Consider the following 20,812-nt stretch of genomic DNA (forward strand, 5'->3'; position numbering starts at 1 on the left):
ATTACTTTGTTTCTTTTACTTTGACATGATCTTATATGCGTCACTAATAATATGACGGGACATTTGGCTACCGTAAAAGTGGATTCATAGTTAATCTCAAACATTACTTTGTTTCTTTTACTTTGACATGATCTTATATGCGTCACTAATAATATGACGGGACATTTGGCTACCGTAAAAGTGGATTCATAGTTAATCTCAAACATTACTTTGTTTCTTTTACTTTGACATGATCTTATATGCGTCACTAATAATATGACGGAACATTTGGCTACCGTAAAAGTGGATTCATAGTTAATCTCAAACATTACTTTGTTTCTTTTACTTTGACATGATCTTATATGCGTCACTAATAATATGACGGAACATTTGGCTACCGTAAAAGTGGATTCATAGTTAATCTCAAACATTACTTTGTTTCTTTTATCTTTGACATGATCTTATATGCGTCACTAATAATATGACGGAACATTTGGCTACCGTAAAAGTGGATTCATAGTTAATCTCAAACATTACTTTGTTTCTTTTACTTTGACATGATCTTATATGCGTCACTAATATGACGGAACATTTGGCTACCGTAAAAGTGGATTCATAGTTAATCTCAAACATTACTTTGTTTCTTTTACTTTGACATGATCTTATATGCGTCACTAATAATATGACGGAATATTTGGCTACGGTAAAAGTGGATTCATAGTTAATCTCAAACATTACTTTGTTTCTTTTACTTTGACATGATCTTATATGCGTCACTAATAATATGACGGGACATTTGGCTACCGTAAAAGTGGATTCATAGTTAATCTCAAACATTACTTTGTTTCTTTTACTTTGACATGATCTTATATGCGTCACTAATAATATGACGGAACATTTGGCTACCGTAAAAGTGGATTCATAGTTAATCTCAAACATTACTTTGTTTCTTTTACTTTGACATGATCTTATATGCGTCACTAATAATATGACGGAACATTTGGCTACCGTAAAAGTGGATTCATAGTTAATCTCAAACATTACTTTGTTTCTTTTACTTTGACATGATCTTATATGCGTCACTAATAATATGACGGGACATTTGGCTACCGTAAAAGTGGATTCATAGTTAATCTCAAACATTACTTTGTTTCTTTTACTTTGACATGATCTTATATGCGTCACTAATAATATGACGAGTACTTTTTGGCTACCTTTTTCTTTGGATTCCCCAAAAATCCAAAATTATAATTATCAAAATAAATTTAATAATTATAATATTCTTTCCATTTCGTTATTTTATTAAATATCGAATCATCAAGCAAAGGATAAGCTTCAGTGGATCGCAGTATGGCAGCTGCTCAACCACTTACAACACCTTGCCTGTTACAAAAGTCGTTTACAATTGATTCTAGGCTTTGTCATTGTATTAAATAATGTTTTTATATGTAACTAGCGCGGCATCAGGTGATCGAAGATCCTCCCAATTTACTATGTTACAAATTACATTGGCATCACATCCATTGTCGTTTATAAAATGAATTATAAACTTTAAATGGTTTAGAAGCCATACAATGCAAATTGCCCCTTATTTATCATTGCAGTCCAGCACGGATACGACCTTAGAGGCGTTCAGGCATAATCCAACGGACGTAGCGTCATACCACTGTTCGCTCGAACAAGTATTGTGCCATTGGTCCGTACCTGCGGTTCCTCTCGTACTACGCAGGAATGCTGTCGCAACAACGTTTTGTCATTAGTAGGGTAAAACTAACCTGTCTCACGACGGTCTAAACCCAGCTCACGTTCCCTTGCATGGGTGAACAATCCAACGCTTGGTGAATTTTGCTTCACAATGATAGGAAGAGCCGACATCGAAGGATCAAAAAGCGACGTCGCTATGAACGCTTGGCCGCCACAAGCCAGTTATCCCTATGGTAACTTTTCTGACACCTCTTGTTAAAAACTCTTTAAACCAAAAGGATCGATAGGCCGAGCTTTTGCTGTCCCTGTGTGTACTGAACACCGAGATCAAGTCAGCATTTGCCCTTTTGCTCTATGTGTGGTTTCTGTCCGCACTGAGCTGGCCTTGGGACACCTCCGTTATTATTTGAGAGATGTACCGCCCCAGTCAAACTCCCTACCTGGCAATGTCCTTGAATTGGATCATACCTGAGTAATTGGAGTTATACCAAATTTTCAAATCAAAAATACATAAATGCATCGTTTTATTAAAGAATTTGTTTGCGATTATATAACAAACTCGTGATACTTTGATCAAGAAGCTTGCATCAAAACCCAATACCATAAGATATAATAAATATATCCGTATAATGGCTAGGAAATGATACACGTTCCATTTAATCAAGTAAGTAAGGAAACAATAAGAGTAGTGGTATTTCATTGGCGATATCAAACCGAAGCCTAATATCTCCCACTTATTCTACACCTCTTATGTCTCCTTACACTGCCAGATTAGAGTCAAGCTCAAAAGGGTCTTCTTTCCCCGCTAATTATTCCAAGCCCGTTCCCTTGGCTGTGGTTTCGCTAGATAGTAGATAGGGACAGTAGGAATCTCGTTAATCCATTCATGCGCGTCACTAATTAGATGACGAGGCATTTGGCTACCTTAAGAGAGTCATAGTTACTCCCGCCGTTGACCCGCGCTTACTTGAATTTCTTCACTTTGACATTCAGAGCACTGGGCAGAAATCACATTGTGTCAACACCCGCTAGGGCCATCACAATGCTTTGTTTTAATTAGACAGTCGGATTCCCCAAGTCCGTGCCAGTTCTGAATTGATTGTTAATTGATAATCGTTATAATTAATAAGAACTAATCGGTTTGAGCCAATTAGTATTCTTAAAAATTTTAGCAAGAAAGTTCCACAATTGGCTACGTAACTAAACTATCCGGGGAACAAGTAACCACCATAAATGATAGACACTCTATTTACCCAGAACGAGCACATAAACCATGTTATTGTTTCCCAATCAAGCCCGACTATCTCAATCTTCAGAGCCAATCCTTATCCCGAAGTTACGGATCTAATTTGCCGACTTCCCTTACCTACATTATTCTATCGACTAGAGACTCTTCACCTTGGAGACCAGCTGCGGATATTGGTACGGCCTGTTGAGAAGTTTGCGTGTCCCCACCATAAATTTTCAAGGTCCGAGGAGAAAATATCGACACAACAGTATATGTCATGCTCTTCTAGCCCATCTACCATATCTCTCTGCGAAAGACTTCCATGGTAGTACGGCTATAAAACAGAAAAGAAAACTCTTCCGATATCTCTCGACGGCTTCTTTATGGTCGTTCCTGTTGCCAGGATGAGCACGAGGCCCATATTTAATAACAAACGGATACTCAACAGGTTACGGAATTGGAACCGTATTCCCTTTCGTTCAAAATTATTCAAGTATATTATTTTTGGCTTGTATATATATTTATTTAGTCATTAGTTTTTTACTTGAAAATTTTCGGCTTTCGCCTTGAACTTAGGACCGACTAACTCGTGATCAACCACTGTTCACACGAAACCCTTCTCCACTTCAGTCCTCCAAGGTCTCATTCGATTATTTGCTACTACCACCAAGATCTGTACCAATGGCAGCTCCATGCAGGCTTACGCCAAACACTTCTACGCATACCATTGTACCTTCCTACTCACTAAAGTTTCAAAATTTATATTACAAGTAATATAAATCATCTACTTTAGCGGTAATGTATAGGTATACAACTTAAGCGCCATCCATTTTAAGGGCTAGTTGCTTCGGCAGGTGAGTTGTTACACACTCCTTAGCGGATTTCGACTTCCATGATCACCGTCCTGCTGTTTTAAGCAACCAACGCCTTTCATGGTATCTGCATGAGTTGTTAATTTGGGCACCGTAACATTACGTTTGGTTCATCCCACAGCGCCAGTTCTGCTTACCAAAAGTGGCCCACTGGGCACATTATATCATAACCTTAAACTTCATATCAAGAAAGTTAAGGTTCTTACCCATTTAAAGTTTGAGAATAGGTTAAGATCGTTTCGACCCTAAGGCCTCTAATCATTCGCTTTACCAGATAAGATTATTTTATATAATATTAAAATGCACCAGCTATCCTGAGGGAAACTTCGGAAGGAACCAGCTACTAGATGGTTCGATTGGTCTTTCGCCCCTATACTCAATTCTGACAATCGATTTGCACGTCAGAACTGTTTCGGTCTTCCATCAGGGTTTCCCCTGACTTCAACCTGATCAAGTATAGTTCACCATCTTTCGGGTCACAGCATATATGCTCAAGGTACGTTCCAGTTAGAGGCATAAATAATATAAATATCATTATACATAACTATATAGAACGCCCCGGGATTGTGTTAATTAACTATAAATAGTTAAAAAACTAATCCCATTATTAGTCAAGTTAATTACGCTATTAGGTTTATATCCCAATAACTTGCACATATGTTAGACTCCTTGGTCCGTGTTTCAAGACGGGTCCCGAAGGTATCCTGAATCTTTCGCATTGTTAATCATACAAGTGCATATAATAAACACAAAAATCATTGATAATTATGCCATTATATAATTCCGAAAAATTAACGCACTGTAATCATATAAATCTATCAGCACTTTATCAAATTAATGACATTTATTTTGTGTTAAAACGCAAGCATTTTAATTTAAATAAACTATAAGCCATATTTTATGATAAATTTTGTATGCTAATAGATTACAATGTCCTTATATGGAAAAAATGCACACTATTATCATAATATTGTTTAAATATTACAATTTTAATGATGAATTTTCCATAATGGATATTCAGGTTCATCGGGCTTAACCTCTAAGCAGTTTCACGTACTATTTAACTCTCTATTCAGAGTTCTTTTCAACTTTCCCTCACGGTACTTGTTTACTATCGGTCTCATGGTTATATTTAGTTTTAGATGGAGTTTACCACCCACTTAGTGCTGCACTATCAAGCAACACGACTCTTTGGAAACATCATCTAGTAATCATTAACGTTATACGGGCCTGGCACCCTCTATGGGTAAATGGCCTCATTTAAGAAGGACTTAAATCGTTAATTTCTCATACTAGAATATTGACGCTCCATACACTGCATCTCACATTTGCCATATAGACAAAGTGACTTAGTGCTGAACTGATTTCTTTTCGCTCGCCGCTACTAAGAAAATCCTAGTTAGTTTCTTTTCCTCCCCTAATTAATATGCTTAAATTCAGGGGGTAGTCCCATATGAGTTGAGGTTGTATATAACATTTTTTTTTTCAATATATTCTTTACATTTATATAATGGAGAAACATTTAATGAATTCGTATAAAAATTTTTTTCGTTAATTAGTTTTAATTTAGTTATGAGTTTTAAACGAATTTAACGAAGAACAATAACATTTACAAAAGATTTCAATTTTACTAAATCATTAATAAGAGACAATTCTAGATGAAAAATATTTCAAACATTTTTTATGCTAGACATTCCTCAGTATTATATGATTGAAAATGAAAATATTTTTCTTCGTTTTTCACAATCAAATTATTTATAATGTGAGATAATGTTTTCCATAGATATTTTAATATTATGAATAAAAATAATAATTATATTTAATTAAAATTTTTATCCAATAATATACCATATGCTTAGAAATTTGATTACCAAATTTCTAAACAACTTAATTAGCATAGTCTTACAACCCTCAACCATATGTAGTCCAAGCAGCACTAAAAAATTAATTAAAGTACCATAACAGCATGGACTGCGATATGCGTTCAAAATGTCGATGTTCATGTGTCCTGCAGTTCACACGATGACGCACAGTTTGCTGCGTTCTTCATCGACCCATGAGCCGAGTGATCCACCGCTTAGAGTTTTTATATTTATTATTTCAATTTGTCAAATATGAATTTATTGAAAGAAATTAAAAATACACCATTTTACTGGCATATATCAATTCCTTCAATAAATCTTTTTTTTTATACCTAAAACGAAATGCTGCGAAATGTCTTAGTTTTATATAAACAATATTATACCATTTATTACTTGGATAATTTACAATTTCATATAATTTTAATGTGATATAATATTGCGTTTTTTATATAAAACATTAACCTGAAGTAAACCAGGTACAACATTCAACATTTTAGGTTGTTGCATTAGCCAATGTATGCCCATAACTATGATGAACAATACATATTCGCAACGCGTGTATATTATGGTCCATATACACGCAAGTTTCATATTATAATATATAAACATAAATTTGTGAATATATTATAATACAATTTAATTTGCTTGATTATTATTCTTGTTTGCTTGATTTTATTTATAAAAAAATTTAATCCAAATTTTCATTGAACTTCTTTTTTTATAAATATATAATTGTTTGGCAATTTTATCTTGTTATATTATAAAAATATATTTTATAATTAAAACAAGTTATTGTTGTTTACGGTAAAGATATTATATACAATAATGATCCTTCCGCAGGTTCACCTACGGAAACCTTGTTACGACTTTTACTTCCTCTAAATAATCAAGTTCGGTCAACTTTTGCGAAACAACCGTAACACGCAAGGCGTCACAGTGATCACGTCCGGAGACCTCACTAAATAATTCAATCGGTAGTAGCGACGGGCGGTGTGTACAAAGGGCAGGGACGTAATCAATGCGAGTTAATGACTCACACTTACTGGGAATTCCAAGTTCATGTGAACAGTTTCAGTTCACAATCCCAAGCATGAAAGTGGTTCAGCGGTTTACCCGGACCTCTCGGTCTAGGAAATACACGTTGATACTTTCATTGTAGCGCGCGTGCAGCCCAGGACATCTAAGGGCATCACAGACCTGTTATTGCTCAATCTCATTATTGCTAGACGCAATTTGTCCATTTAAGAAGCTAGTGTCCTTATAATGGGACAAACCAACAGGTACGGCTCCACTTACATAAACACATTCAAACACAATAAACATTTTACTGCCCACCATGAATGAAGGCTATATAAGCTTCAACACCATAATCCTGAAGATATCTATTTAATATATTTGAGTCTCGTTCGTTATCGGAATTAACCAGACAAATCACTCCACGAACTAAGAACGGCCATGCACCACCACCCATAGATTCGAGAAAGAGCTATCAATCTGTCTTACACACTTATGTTCGGACCTGGTAAGTTTTCCCGTGTTGAGTCAAATTAAGCCGCAGGCTCCACTCCTGGTGGTGCCCTTCCGTCAATTCCTTTAAGTTTCAGCTTTGCAACCATACTTCCCCCGGAGCCCAAAAGCTTTGGTTTCCCGGGAAGCGACTGAGAGAGCCATAAAAGTAGCTACACCCAATTGCTAGCTGGCATCGTTTATGGTTAGAACTAGGGCGGTATCTGATCGCCTTCGAACCTCTAACTTTCGTTCTTGATTAATGAAAACATCTTTGGCAAATGCTTTCGCTTAAGTTAGTCTTACGACGGTCCAAGAATTTCACCTCTCGCGTCGTAATACTAATGCCCCCAAACTGCTTCTATTAATCATTACCTCTTGATCTGAAAACCAATGAAAGCAGAACAGAGGTCTTATTTCATTATCCCATGCACAGAATATTCAGGCATTTGAAGCCTGCTTTAAGCACTCTAATTTGTTCAAAGTAATTGTACCGGCCCACAATAACACTCGTTTAAGAGCACTAATGCAGGTTTTTAAATAGGAGGAACATATGAAAAAATACAAGTACTTAATCACATATAAGAACTCCACCGGTAATACGCTTACATACATAAAGGTATAGTACTAACCACAAATGTAAGTTGTACTACCCGTATGAAGCACAAGTTCAACTACGAACGTTTTAACCGCAACAACTTTAATATACGCTATTGGAGCTGGAATTACCGCGGCTGCTGGCACCAGACTTGCCCTCCAATTGGTCCTTGTTAAAGGATTTAAAGTGTACTCATTCCAATTACAGGGCCTCGGATATGAGTCCTGTATTGTTATTTTTCGTCACTACCTCCCCGAGCTGGGAGTGGGTAATTTACGCGCCTGCTGCCTTCCTTAGATGTGGTAGCCGTTTCTCAGGCTCCCTCTCCGGAATCGAACCCTGATTCCCCGTTACCCGTTGCAACCATGGTAGTCCTAGATACTACCATCAAAAGTTGATAGGGCAGACATTTGAAAGATCTGTCGTCGGTACATGACCATACGATCTGCATGTTATCTAGAGTTCAACCAATATAACGATCTTGCGATCGCTTGGTTTTAGCCTAATAAAAGCACATGTCCCATAAAGGTTCATGTTTTAATTGCATGTATTAGCTCTAGAATTACCACAGTTATCCAAGTAACTGTTAACGATCTAAGGAACCATAACTGATATAATGAGCCTTTTGCGGTTTCACTTTTAATTCGTGTGTACTTAGACATGCATGGCTTAATCTTTGAGACAAGCATATAACTACTGGCAGGATCAACCAGAATAATGTTTTTCTTTACATATTTCATTCATATTTTCGAATAGAAATAATGCAATATAAATATTATAGATCTATTATTTTAATATTCTATTTTTTGAATTTGATTACGGCCAAAACTTGTATAGCATTCGTAATCCTTCTTTTATGTTTTGTTTTATACTTGTTTCGCCACTAATATAACAAGTTTTAGATGTTATAAGAATTATTCATTACATCATATATATAAATATACGTATGTATGTATAATTTTATAACATAATTTTTATTTAATATATATTTGCTACTATAATTTTATTATATGTACAATATTTTATTCTAAAATATCATTTTATTTCAACATACATAATTATTTATGTATCCACACATTTGCAATTTTTGTTTAATCAATATAAATATTGAATTAAATCATTTGTATTTTGATGTTAAATTTAAAATTTAACATTTTTCCATATAACTCTCGAATGATATATAATATAAAACCGAGCGCATATGAAAAATAAGTATTTATTTAATAATAATATTATTAAAAAATATTATTATTTTATTTGAACTCACTATACCGGCAAACGATATAGTGCGTCCGATTTTAAGGCAGGTACTAATTTAATATACATTATATTAGCCTGCCACCAAAAATTAACGATAATAATTGGAAACCAATTGTTATTATATATATACATATATAACCTTGGCGCACGTTTCAACGTTATTATCTTGAGTTTTAATAGATATTAGTCCGCTCAGCCAAGTCTCGTATTCAAAAAGAATATTAAGAAACAAATTTATACGGATTTAATATTTATAATATATATTGTCAACATTGACTAAATCATATTATATACATAGATTTATATCAATTCTAGATGGACATCCACTGACCATCCTATAGTAGTTTTTTGCATCGATGTCTTGAAATCGGGCATTTTCAATTGGGCTTGCCAGCCCACCCTACAGTTATTCTCCTATAATAACTTAAGAGAATATTGTTAATTCAGTACTTTTTATATACATATGAATTACTTCTTCATATAATTTATATTTATGCTGATTTTCATATGTATATGGTAAATTTATTTATATTATTGACAAAATCATATGCATATCATATGTTTTGAACAATACTTGGGTCGGCAACCACTGCCTACCTATAATAGTTTTTGAACACCCTATCTAGATATCGGGTGTTTTCTGTACTAGATGAGCCCACACTGTGGCTTTCTCTTAATTTACTTAAGAGTTTATAGGTATATTTCATACTTTTTTATATACATATGATATATTTCTTAATATAATTGATATTTATGTTGATTTTCATATGTATATGGTTAAATTTATTTATATTATTGACAAAATCATATGCATATCATATGTTTTGAACAATACTTGGGTCGGCAACCACTGCCTACCTATAATAGTTTTTGAACACCCTATCTAGATATCGGGTGTTTTCTGTACTAGATGAGCCCACACTGTGGCTTTTTCTCAATTTACTTAAGAGTTTATAGGTATATTTCATACTTTTTTATATACATATGTTATATTTCTTAATATAATTGATATTTATGCTGATTTTCATATGTATATGGTTAATTTATTAATATTATTGACAAAATCATATGCATATCATATGTTTTGAACAATACTTGGGTCGGCAACCACTGCCTACCTATAATAGTTTTTGAACACCCTATCTAGATATCGGGTGTTTTCAGTACTAGATGAGCCCACACTGTGGCTTTCTCTTAATTTACTTAAGAGTTTATAGGTATATTTCATACTTTTTTATATACATATGATATATTTCTTAATATAATTGATATTTATGCTGATTTTCATATGTATATGATTAATTTATTAATATTATTGACAAAATCATATGCATATCATATGTTTTAAACAATACTTGAGTCGGCAACCACTTATAGGTAGGTTTATAGGTATATTTCATACTTTTTTATATACATATGATATATATTTCTTCATATAATTGATATTCATACTGATTTTCATATGTATATGGTAAATTTATTTATATTATTGATATCATATATATATATATATATATATCGGATATCATAATTTCATATATTTTGAAGAATACTTTGATCGGCAAAACTGCCTTGCCTACCTATAATGATTTTTAATGGAAAAAAAGTGTTTAGTGTGAGCACCAGCCGCGTTGGTTTAATTTAATTTTATCCCAGTAGCAATTCTTCGGGACAGTAGGAATTTGATTAATTTATTGATGAACATTACTAATTGATTAACAAGGCATTGAACTACACTTTAAAAGTTACAGTTACTCCCGCCATTCAATTGTGTATTTTAAAAAATCTTTTGTTAGTCAGGGTGACTTATATCGTAATAATAAATTAATTACCTATTTTAATAATATTATATCATAGTATAATATTATATGAACGATTCCGCAAATAATATGTATTATTTATAGATATATTAAATATAGGTTTTTTTTTTATTCATTACCGGTCACCAATCATCTATATGGCTATACATTCATTAACTATTATTATTAATGTGACGAGACTCTTGGTTACCGTAAAGAGGTTTATATATAGTTATCTCAAACATTACTTTGTTTCTTTTACTTTGACATGATCTTATATGCGTCACTAATAATATGACGGGACATTTGGCTACCGTAAAAGTGGATTCATAGTTAATCTCAAACATTACTTTGTTTCTTTTACTTTGACATGATCTTATATGCGTCACTAATAATATGACGGAATATTTGGCTACGGTAAAAGTGGATTCATAGTTAATCTCAAACATTACTTTGTTTCTTTTACTTTGACATGATCTTATATGCGTCACTAATAATATGACGGGACATTTGGCTACCGTAAAAGTGGATTCATAGTTAATCTCAAACATTACTTTGTTTCTTTTACTTTGACATGATCTTATATGCGTCACTAATAATATGACGGAACATTTGGCTACCGTAAAAGTGGATTCATAGTTAATCTCAAACATTACTTTGTTTCTTTTACTTTGACATGATCTTATATGCGTCACTAATAATATGACGGAACATTTGGCTACGGTAAAAGTGGATTCATAGTTAATCTCAAACATTACTTTGTTTCTTTTACTTTGACATGATCTTATATGCGTCACTAATAATATGACGGGACATTTGGCTACCGTAAAAGTGGATTCATAGTTAATCTCAAACATTACTTTGTTTCTTTTACTTTGACATGATCTTATATGCGTCACTAATAATATGACGGAATATTTGGCTACGGTAAAAGTGGATTCATAGTTAATCTCAAACATTACTTTGTTTCTTTTACTTTGACATGATCTTATATGCGTCACTAATAATATGACGGGACATTTGGCTACCGTAAAAGTGGATTCATAGTTAATCTCAAACATTACTTTGTTTCTTTTACTTTGACATGATCTTATATGCGTCACTAATAATATGACGGGACATTTGGCTACCGTAAAAGTGGATTCATAGTTAATCTCAAACATTACTTTGTTTCTTTTACTTTGACATGATCTTATATGCGTCACTAATAATATGACGGAACATTTGGCTACCGTAAAAGTGGATTCATAGTTAATCTCAAACATTACTTTGTTTCTTTTACTTTGACATGATCTTATATGCGTCACTAATAATATGACGGAACATTTGGCTACCGTAAAAGTGGATTCATAGTTAATCTCAAACATTACTTTGTTTCTTTTACTTTGACATGATCTTATATGCGTCACTAATAATATGACGGAACATTTGGCTACCGTAAAAGTGGATTCATAGTTAATCTCAAACATTACTTTGTTTCTTTTACTTTGACATGATCTTATATGCGTCACATAATATGACGGAACATTTGGCTACCGTAAAAGTGGATTCATAGTTAATCTCAAACATTACTTTGTTTCTTTTACTTTGACATGATCTTATATGCGTCACTAATAATATGACGGAATATTTGGCTACGGTAAAAGTGGATTCATAGTTAATCTCAAACATTACTTTGTTTCTTTTACTTTGACATGATCTTATATGCGTCACTAATAATATGACGGGACATTTGGCTACCGTAAAAGTGGATTCATAGTTAATCTCAAACATTACTTTGTTTCTTTTACTTTGACATGATCTTATATGCGTCACTAATAATATGACGGAACATTTGGCTACCGTAAAAGTGGATTCATAGTTAATCTCAAACATTACTTTGTTTCTTTTACTTTGACATGATCTTATATGCGTCACTAATAATATGACGGAACATTTGGCTACCGTAAAAGTGGATTCATAGTTAATCTCAAACATTACTTTGTTTCTTTTACTTTGACATGATCTTATATGCGTCACTAATAATATGACGGGACATTTGGCTACCGTAAAAGTGGATTCATAGTTAATCTCAAACATTACTTTGTTTCTTTTACTTTGACATGATCTTATATGCGTCACTAATAATATGACGAGTACTTTTTGGCTACCTTTTTCTTTGGATTCCCCAAAAATCCAAAATTATAATTATCAAAATAAATTTAATAATTATAATATTCTTTCCATTTCGTTATTTTATTAAATATCGAATCATCAAGCAAAGGATAAGCTTCAGTGGATCGCAGTATGGCAGCTGCTCAACCACTTACAACACCTTGCCTGTTACAAAAGTCGTTTACAATTGATTCTAGGCTTTGTCATTGTATTAAATAATGTTTTTATATGTAACTAGCGCGGCATCAGGTGATCGAAGATCCTCCCAATTTACTATGTTACAAATTACATTGGCATCACATCCATTGTCGTTTATAAAATGAATTATAAACTTTAAATGGTTTAGAAGCCATACAATGCAAATTGCCCCTTATTTATCATTGCAGTCCAGCACGGATACGACCTTAGAGGCGTTCAGGCATAATCCAACGGACGTAGCGTCATACCACTGTTCGCTCGAACAAGTATTGTGCCATTGGCCCGTACCTGCGGTTCCTCTCGTACTACGCAGGAATGCTGTCGCAACAACGTTTTGTCATTAGTAGGGTAAAACTAACCTGTCTCACGACGGTCTAAACCCAGCTCACGTTCCCTTGCATGGGTGAACAATCCAACGCTTGGTGAATTTTGCTTCACAATGATAGGAAGAGCCGACATCGAAGGATCAAAAAGCGACGTCGCTATGAACGCTTGGCCGCCACAAGCCAGTTATCCCTATGGTAACTTTTCTGACACCTCTTGTTAAAAACTCTTTAAACCAAAAGGATCGATAGGCCGAGCTTTTGCTGTCCCTGTGTGTACTAGAACACCGAGATCAAGTCAGCATTTGCCCTTTTGCTCTATGTGTGGTTTCTGTCCGCACTGAGCTGGCCTTGGGACACCTCCGTTATTATTTGAGAGATGTACCGCCCCAGTCAAACTCCCTACCTGGCAATGTCCTTGAATTGGATCATACCTGAGTAATTGGAGTTATACCAAATTTTCAAATCAAAAATACATAAATGCATCGTTTTATTAAAGAATTTGTTTGCGATTATATAACAAACTCGTGATACTTTGATCAAGAAGCTTGCATCAAAACCCAATACCATAAGATATAATAAATATATCCGTATAATGGCTAGGAAATGATACACGTTCCATTTAATCAAGTAAGTAAGGAAACAATAAGAGTAGTGGTATTTCATTGGCGATATCAAACCGAAGCCTAATATCTCCCACTTATTCTACACCTCTTATGTCTCCTTACACTGCCAGATTAGAGTCAAGCTCAAAAGGGTCTTCTTTCCCCGCTAATTATTCCAAGCCCGTTCCCTTGGCTGTGGTTTCGCTAGATAGTAGATAGGGACAGTAGGAATCTCGTTAATCCATTCATGCGCGTCACTAATTAGATGACGAGGCATTTGGCTATTTTTTTTTTTTTTTTTTTTTTTTTTTGATCGCTAAGGAAGGGAAATCTTCGAAAGATACTACTAATCTCTTATTAGAGTTCATAGCATGCACGATTCACTGTTCTATCAGAACCGAAGTTCTACAGCGCCTACGTACTAAAACCCTCCTCATATGACAACTTGCGATGTTTATACCTTTTTTGGATGTTGTGCCAAGGTAGCAGGCAATTTTGCATAACCACAGTGCTTTCATCAACCCGCACCGCCAGAGTAACCGCTCCAATACATAAAATGTCTAAAGCAATAAATGCCTCCTTTCACTGCCCTGATACTGATGATATTACTATCACCAGTAGCTAGGAGGTCCTTTGCAATCAATCGTTTTACGGACTGACTACTCCAGATCCCCCTCCAGTTTAGTGTTGCGGAGTGGAACTCGATGTCACATGTCCCTCCGTATTGTCGCCGCAATTCAGTACGTATGTCCGGTCTGTCGTATCTCTCGACTTTGCGTTTGTGCGCATCGTCGATCGAGTGTCCGTCTGTCACAACCTGAGCGTCTATCACATAAATGTGATTTTGTCGGATAGCCACCAGGTCAGGTTTATTCAAGCCGGATTCGCATTGCAGACTTGGTTCGACATGAACAACGCAGCCTTTTCTCTCAAGTCCCAACTTGATTGAATTTACTACGCTGTTGTGTCTAGCTACCCGCCTTCCATGCGTACGGTAACATTTCTGCAAGATGTGGTTTGTTGTTTCGGAAGCATCACATCCTGCACGACACAGTCTATCCAATTCGTGCCGTCCCCTCGTAGTACGAGACTTTGAAGGTAGGGCATTTATCCGCAACTTGATTCCGTTCAAATATTCCTTTCCTGTTAGTAAACGCGTGGGTTGACTTACCCATCCATGTTGCTGGTGGAATTTACCAGCTTCACGGAGACCGCTGCCATCAACAGACATGTACAACCTATTTGCCCAGTACGACTCTATGTCCGAACGTGAAAGCAGTTCCGTACCTCCCGCTAGTAATCTAACCCGGGCCCGCCGCATTTCGTCGTCCATGAAACAGCTGGCCGCCTCGGATTGTTCGAGGTGGGGCCACTTAATGCTGCTCAATCGTTTTAAACGAAGCATTGGAGCTATCCATCTTAATGATGGGATCCCGAGTCCCCCAGAATTATGGGGGGCGTGGAAGAAGGATACTGGCACATCCGCCGGAAGATCTAACCATTTCCGGATATAGAATCGTACCAATTTGTCAGATTTTCTTAGAACGCCTATCGTCACACTCCCAAGGGTCAGCTTGTGATAGAGTTGTGGGATAAGGACAGTCCTAAGGGCAAATAACTTCTGTTGTGGCTTCAGGGGGGCCCGTGTCAATCTCAACAGCTTCGGACCGAAGTCTTCCGCTGGATTGTACCGGGCCCTCCCCTCCGCTGTGAACCGGATACCTAAATACTTCCACTCGTCGGTGCGCTTCATTGAAGGACATTCTCGCGAGCCTACACGAAAGCTGTGTTGCGTTACAACACTACACTTTTGTTTCGGCTGTCCCTTTATGCTAACAGTGAAACACTTGTTAGCATTTAGGTCGAGTCCCACAGAAGACAAAAAGTCAACTGTTTTGTCCAACAATTTTTGAAGGCCCATCGGAGTTTCCGCAAAAAGGACCAGATCATCAGCGAATGCTGCCGCGTTTATCATGGCATTTCCGACTTTGGCACCAATCTCTTTGGGTAGGGATCTAAGCAACCGATCCATGATCAAGTTGAATAGAACTGGAGACAGAGGATCCCCTTGCTTAACACCTCGCGCAGGTCTGATCACATCTGATATCCAGCCCTCCCCATTGAGTGTGGTGCCCCCGACCTCGTACGATCTCTGTACGTAGTCGACGAAATCCTTTGGTAGGCCATATGCAATCAAGGTGTTTTTGATTGCGGCATGAGATACAGAATCAAATGCCTTGCTAACATCTAGTGTCGCGATGTAGCATGATTTCCAACGTTTATGGCTTTCCCTCAGAATTAAGTCGACTATCGTCGCATTATCGGCACACCCATCGGTAGGCAGGAACCCCCGCTGACGCGGGTCCCAATTGATTGATGAGGTCAATCGGGTTGCTAGAATAGCATTTAGTTGCCTAACCAAGACCGAGGGGACCGAAATGGGACGAAAGTCTTGCGGACGAGTTGCCGTCGCCATCTTCGGGATGAAGATGGTTCTGGCCAGTCGTGATGGTTGTGGTAGATTGCCGCACCAGAGAATAAGGTTCATTATGCGAAGCATAATACCCGTTGGAATACTCCTGGCAGTTTTTGGAGATATCCCGTCAGGCCCCGGAGATGAAGATAATGGCACCTTGTTTACCCTTAAGTCCCGTTCATTAATAGGGGACCAAACCCTCTCAAGCGCGTGTTCCATGTGGAACCGTGTGTTCTCGCAAGAGCTTGGGCTGGGTTGGGTCATCACTTCTCTCCAGTAGGGTTCCATAATTTCTCTGTTTGGCATTACCGACTCATCAGCTCCATCAAGCAAGGATTTTATGCATCTCCCCTTATGTTTGTCCCAGTTACGCTGCACCATTGCGTACTGCTGCCTTCTACTTTCCCTCCTATTTCGGGGCCTCCGGGGAGGCCTCGTCAGAATGTGGGGTGCATTCTGTGCCGGAAAAATTTCCAGGAGGTAGTTGGACAAACATTGGAGAGTGGTTTCCGGTCCAAGATCCTCCGCCCTATCGATGATAGATTGAAGGACCTCGGCTCTCCACAGGGGATTACATACTACGGGGCGGTAGCCCCGTAGTTTCCGCATGATTGCCTAGAGTAAGAGAGTCATAGTTACTCCCGCCGTTGACCCGCGCTTACTTGAATTTCTTCACTTTGACATTCAGAGCACTGGGCAGAAATCACATTGTGTCAACACCCGCTAGGGCCATCACAATGCTTTGTTTTAATTAGACAGTCGGATTCCCCAAGTCCGTGCCAGTTCTGAATTGATTGTTAATTGATAATCGTTATAATTAATAAGAACTAATCGGTTTGAGCCAATTAGTATTCTTAAAAATTTTAGCAAGAAAGTTCCACAATTGGCTACGTAACTAAACTATCCGGGGAACAAGTAACCACCATAAATGATAGACACTCTATTTACCCAGAACGAGCACATAAACCATGTTATTGTTTCCCAATCAAGCCCGACTATCTCAATCTTCAGAGCCAATCCTTATCCCGAAGTTACGGATCTAATTTGCCGACTTCCCTTACCTACATTATTCTATCGACTAGAGACTCTTCACCTTGGAGACCAGCTGCGGATATTGGTACGGCCTGTTGAGAAGTTTGCGTGTCCCCACCATAAATTTTCAAGGTCCGAGGAGAAAATATCGACACAACAGTATATGTCATGCTCTTCTAGCCCATCTACCATATCTCTCTGCGAAAGACTTCCATGGTAGTACGGCTATAAAACAGAAAAGAAAACTCTTCCGATATCTCTCGACGGCTTCTTTATGGTCGTTCCTGTTGCCAGGATGAGCACGAGGCCCATATTTAATAACAAACGGATACTCAACAGGTTACGGAATTGGAACCGTATTCCCTTTCGTTCAAAATTATTCAAGTATATTATTTTTGGCTTGTATATATATTTATTTAGTCATTAGTTTTTTACTTGAAAATTTTCGGCTTTCGCCTTGAACTTAGGACCGACTAACTCGTGATCAACCACTGTTCACACGAAACCCTTCTCCACTTCAGTCCTCCAAGGTCTCATTCGATTATTTGCTACTACCACCAAGATCTGTACCAATGGCAGCTCCATGCAGGCTTACGCCAAACACTTCTACGCATACCATTGTACCTTCCTACTCACTAAAGTTTCAAAATTTATATTACAAGTAATATAAATCATCTACTTTAGCGGTAATGTATAGGTATACAACTTAAGCGCCATCCATTTTAAGGGCTAGTTGCTTCGGCAGGTGAGTTGTTACACACTCCTTAGCGGATTTCGACTTCCATGATCACCGTCCTGCTGTTTTAAGCAACCAACGCCTTTCATGGTATCTGCATGAGTTGTTAATTTGGGCACCGTAACATTACGTTTGGTTCATCCCACAGCGCCAGTTCTGCTTACCAAAAGTGGCCCACTGGGCACATTATATCATAACCTTAAACTTCATATCAAGAAAGTTAAGGTTCTTACCCATTTAAAGTTTGAGAATAGGTTAAGATCGTTTCGACCCTAAGGCCTCTAATCATTCGCTTTACCAGATAAGATTATTTTATATAATATTAAAATGCACCAGCTATCCTGAGGGAAACTTCGGAAGGAACCAGCTACTAGATGGTTCGATTGGTCTTTCGCCCCTATACTCAATTCTGACAATCGATTTGCACGTCAGAACTGTTTCGGTCTTCCATCAGGGTTTCCCCTGACTTCAACCTGATCAAGTATAGTTCACCATCTTTCGGGTCACAGCATATATGCTCAAGGTACGTTCCAGTTAGAGGCATAAATAATATAAATATCATTATACATAACTATATAGAACGCCCCGGGATTGTGTTAATTAACTATAAATAGTTAAAAAACTAATCCCATTATTAGTCAAGTTAATTACGCTATTAGGTTTATATCCCAATAACTTGCACATATGTTAGACTCCTTGGTCCGTGTTTCAAGACGGGTCCCGAAGGTATCCTGAATCTTTCGCATTGTTAATCATACAAGTGCATATAATAAACACAAAAATCATTGATAATTATGCCATTATATAATTCCGAAAAATTAACGCACTGTAATCATATAAATCTATCAGCACTTTATCAAATTAATGACATTTATTTTGTGTTAAAACGCAAGCATTTTAATTTAAATAAACTATAAGCCATATTTTATGATAAATTTTGTATGCTAATAGATTACAATGTCCTTATATGGAAAAAATGCACACTATTATCATAATATTGTTTAAATATTACAATTTTAATGATGAATTTTCCATAATGGATATTCAGGTTCATCGGGCTTAACCTCTAAGCAGTTTCACGTACTATTTAACTCTCTATTCAGAGTTCTTTTCAACTTTCCCTCACGGTACTTGTTTACTATCGGTCTCATGGTTATATTTAGTTTTAGATGGAGTTTACCACCCACTTAGTGCTGCACTATCAAGCAACACGACTCTTTGGAAACATCATCTAGTAATCATTAACGTTATACGGGCCTGGCACCCTCTATGGGTAAATGGCCTCATTTAAGAAGGACTTAAATCGTTAATTTCTCATACTAGAATATTGACGCTCCATACACTGCATCTCACATTTGCCATATAGACAAAGTGACTTAGTGCTGAACTGATTTCTTTTCGCTCGCCGCTACTAAGAAAATCCTAGTTAGTTTCTTTTCCTCCCCTAATTAATATGCTTAAATTCAGGGGGTAGTCCCATATGAGTTGAGGTTGTATATAACATTTTTTTTTTCAATATATTCTTTACATTTATATAATGGAGAAACATTTAATGAATTCGTATAAAAATTTTTTTCGTTAATTAGTTTTAATTTAGTTATGAGTTTTAAACGAATTTAACGAAGAACAATAACATTTACAAAAGATTTCAATTTTACTAAATCATTAATAAGAGACAATTCTAGATGAAAAATATTTCAAACATTTTTTATGCTAGACATTCCTCAGTATTATATGATTGAAAATGAAAATATTTTTCTTCGTTTTTCACAATCAAATTATTTATAATGTGAGATAATGTTTTCCATAGATATTTTAATATTATGAATAAAAATAATAATTATATTTAATTAAAATTTTTATCCAATAATATACCATATGCTTAGAAATTTGATTACCAAATTTCTAAACAACTTAATTAGCATAGTCTTACAACCCTCAACCATATGTAGTCCAAGCAGCACTAAAAAATTAATTAAAGTACCATAACAGCATGGACTGCGATATGCGTTCAAAATGTCGATGTTCATGTGTCCTGCAGTTCACACGATGACGCACAGTTTGCTGCGTTCTTCATCGACCCATGAGCCGAGTGATCCACCGCTTAGAGTTTTTATATTTATTATTTCAATTTGTCAAATATGAATTTATTGAAAGAAATTAAAAATACACCATTTTACTGGCATATATCAATTCCTTCAATAAATCTTTTTTTTTATACCTAAAACGAAATGCTGCGAAATGTCTTAGTTTTATATAAACAATATTATACCATTTATTACTTGGATAATTTACAATTTCATATAATTTTAATGTGATATAATATTGCGTTTTTTATATAAAACATTAACCTGAAGTAAACCAGGTACAACATTCAACATTTTAGGTTGTTGCATTAGCCAATGTATGCCCATAACTATGATGAACAATACATATTCGCAACGCGTGTATATTATGGTCCATATACACGCAAGTTTCAT

The 20,812-nt window shown here is 36.1% G+C and overlaps 4 non-coding genes and 1 pseudogene across 4 annotated transcripts; all 5 read right to left on the reverse strand.

Annotated features, from left to right (window-relative positions):
- Positions 1–1,288: 1,288 nt before the first annotated feature.
- On the reverse strand, positions 1,289–5,250 carry LOC122320834. Its single transcript, XR_006245874.1, has one exon. It is a non-coding gene; the product is annotated as a large subunit ribosomal RNA (ribosomal RNA).
- A 438-nt stretch (positions 5,251–5,688) lies between these two features.
- Positions 5,689–5,868, reverse strand: LOC122320842. Its single transcript, XR_006245880.1, has one exon. It is a non-coding gene; the product is annotated as a 5.8S ribosomal RNA (ribosomal RNA).
- A 600-nt stretch (positions 5,869–6,468) lies between these two features.
- On the reverse strand, positions 6,469–8,465 carry LOC122320824. The gene has a single exon (XR_006245864.1). It is a non-coding gene; the product is annotated as a small subunit ribosomal RNA (ribosomal RNA).
- Positions 8,466–13,053: 4,588 nt separating this feature from the next.
- Positions 13,054–19,826, reverse strand: LOC122320838 (annotated as a pseudogene).
- Positions 19,827–20,264: 438 nt separating this feature from the next.
- On the reverse strand, positions 20,265–20,444 carry LOC122320821. The gene has a single exon (XR_006245861.1). It is a non-coding gene; the product is annotated as a 5.8S ribosomal RNA (ribosomal RNA).
- Positions 20,445–20,812: the final 368 nt, after the last annotated feature.

Source organism: Drosophila ficusphila, unplaced genomic scaffold (assembly GCF_018152265.1).
Source record: "Drosophila ficusphila isolate 14025-0441.05 unplaced genomic scaffold, ASM1815226v1 contig_842, whole genome shotgun sequence".
Taxonomy (NCBI): Eukaryota; Metazoa; Arthropoda; class Insecta; order Diptera; family Drosophilidae; genus Drosophila; species Drosophila ficusphila.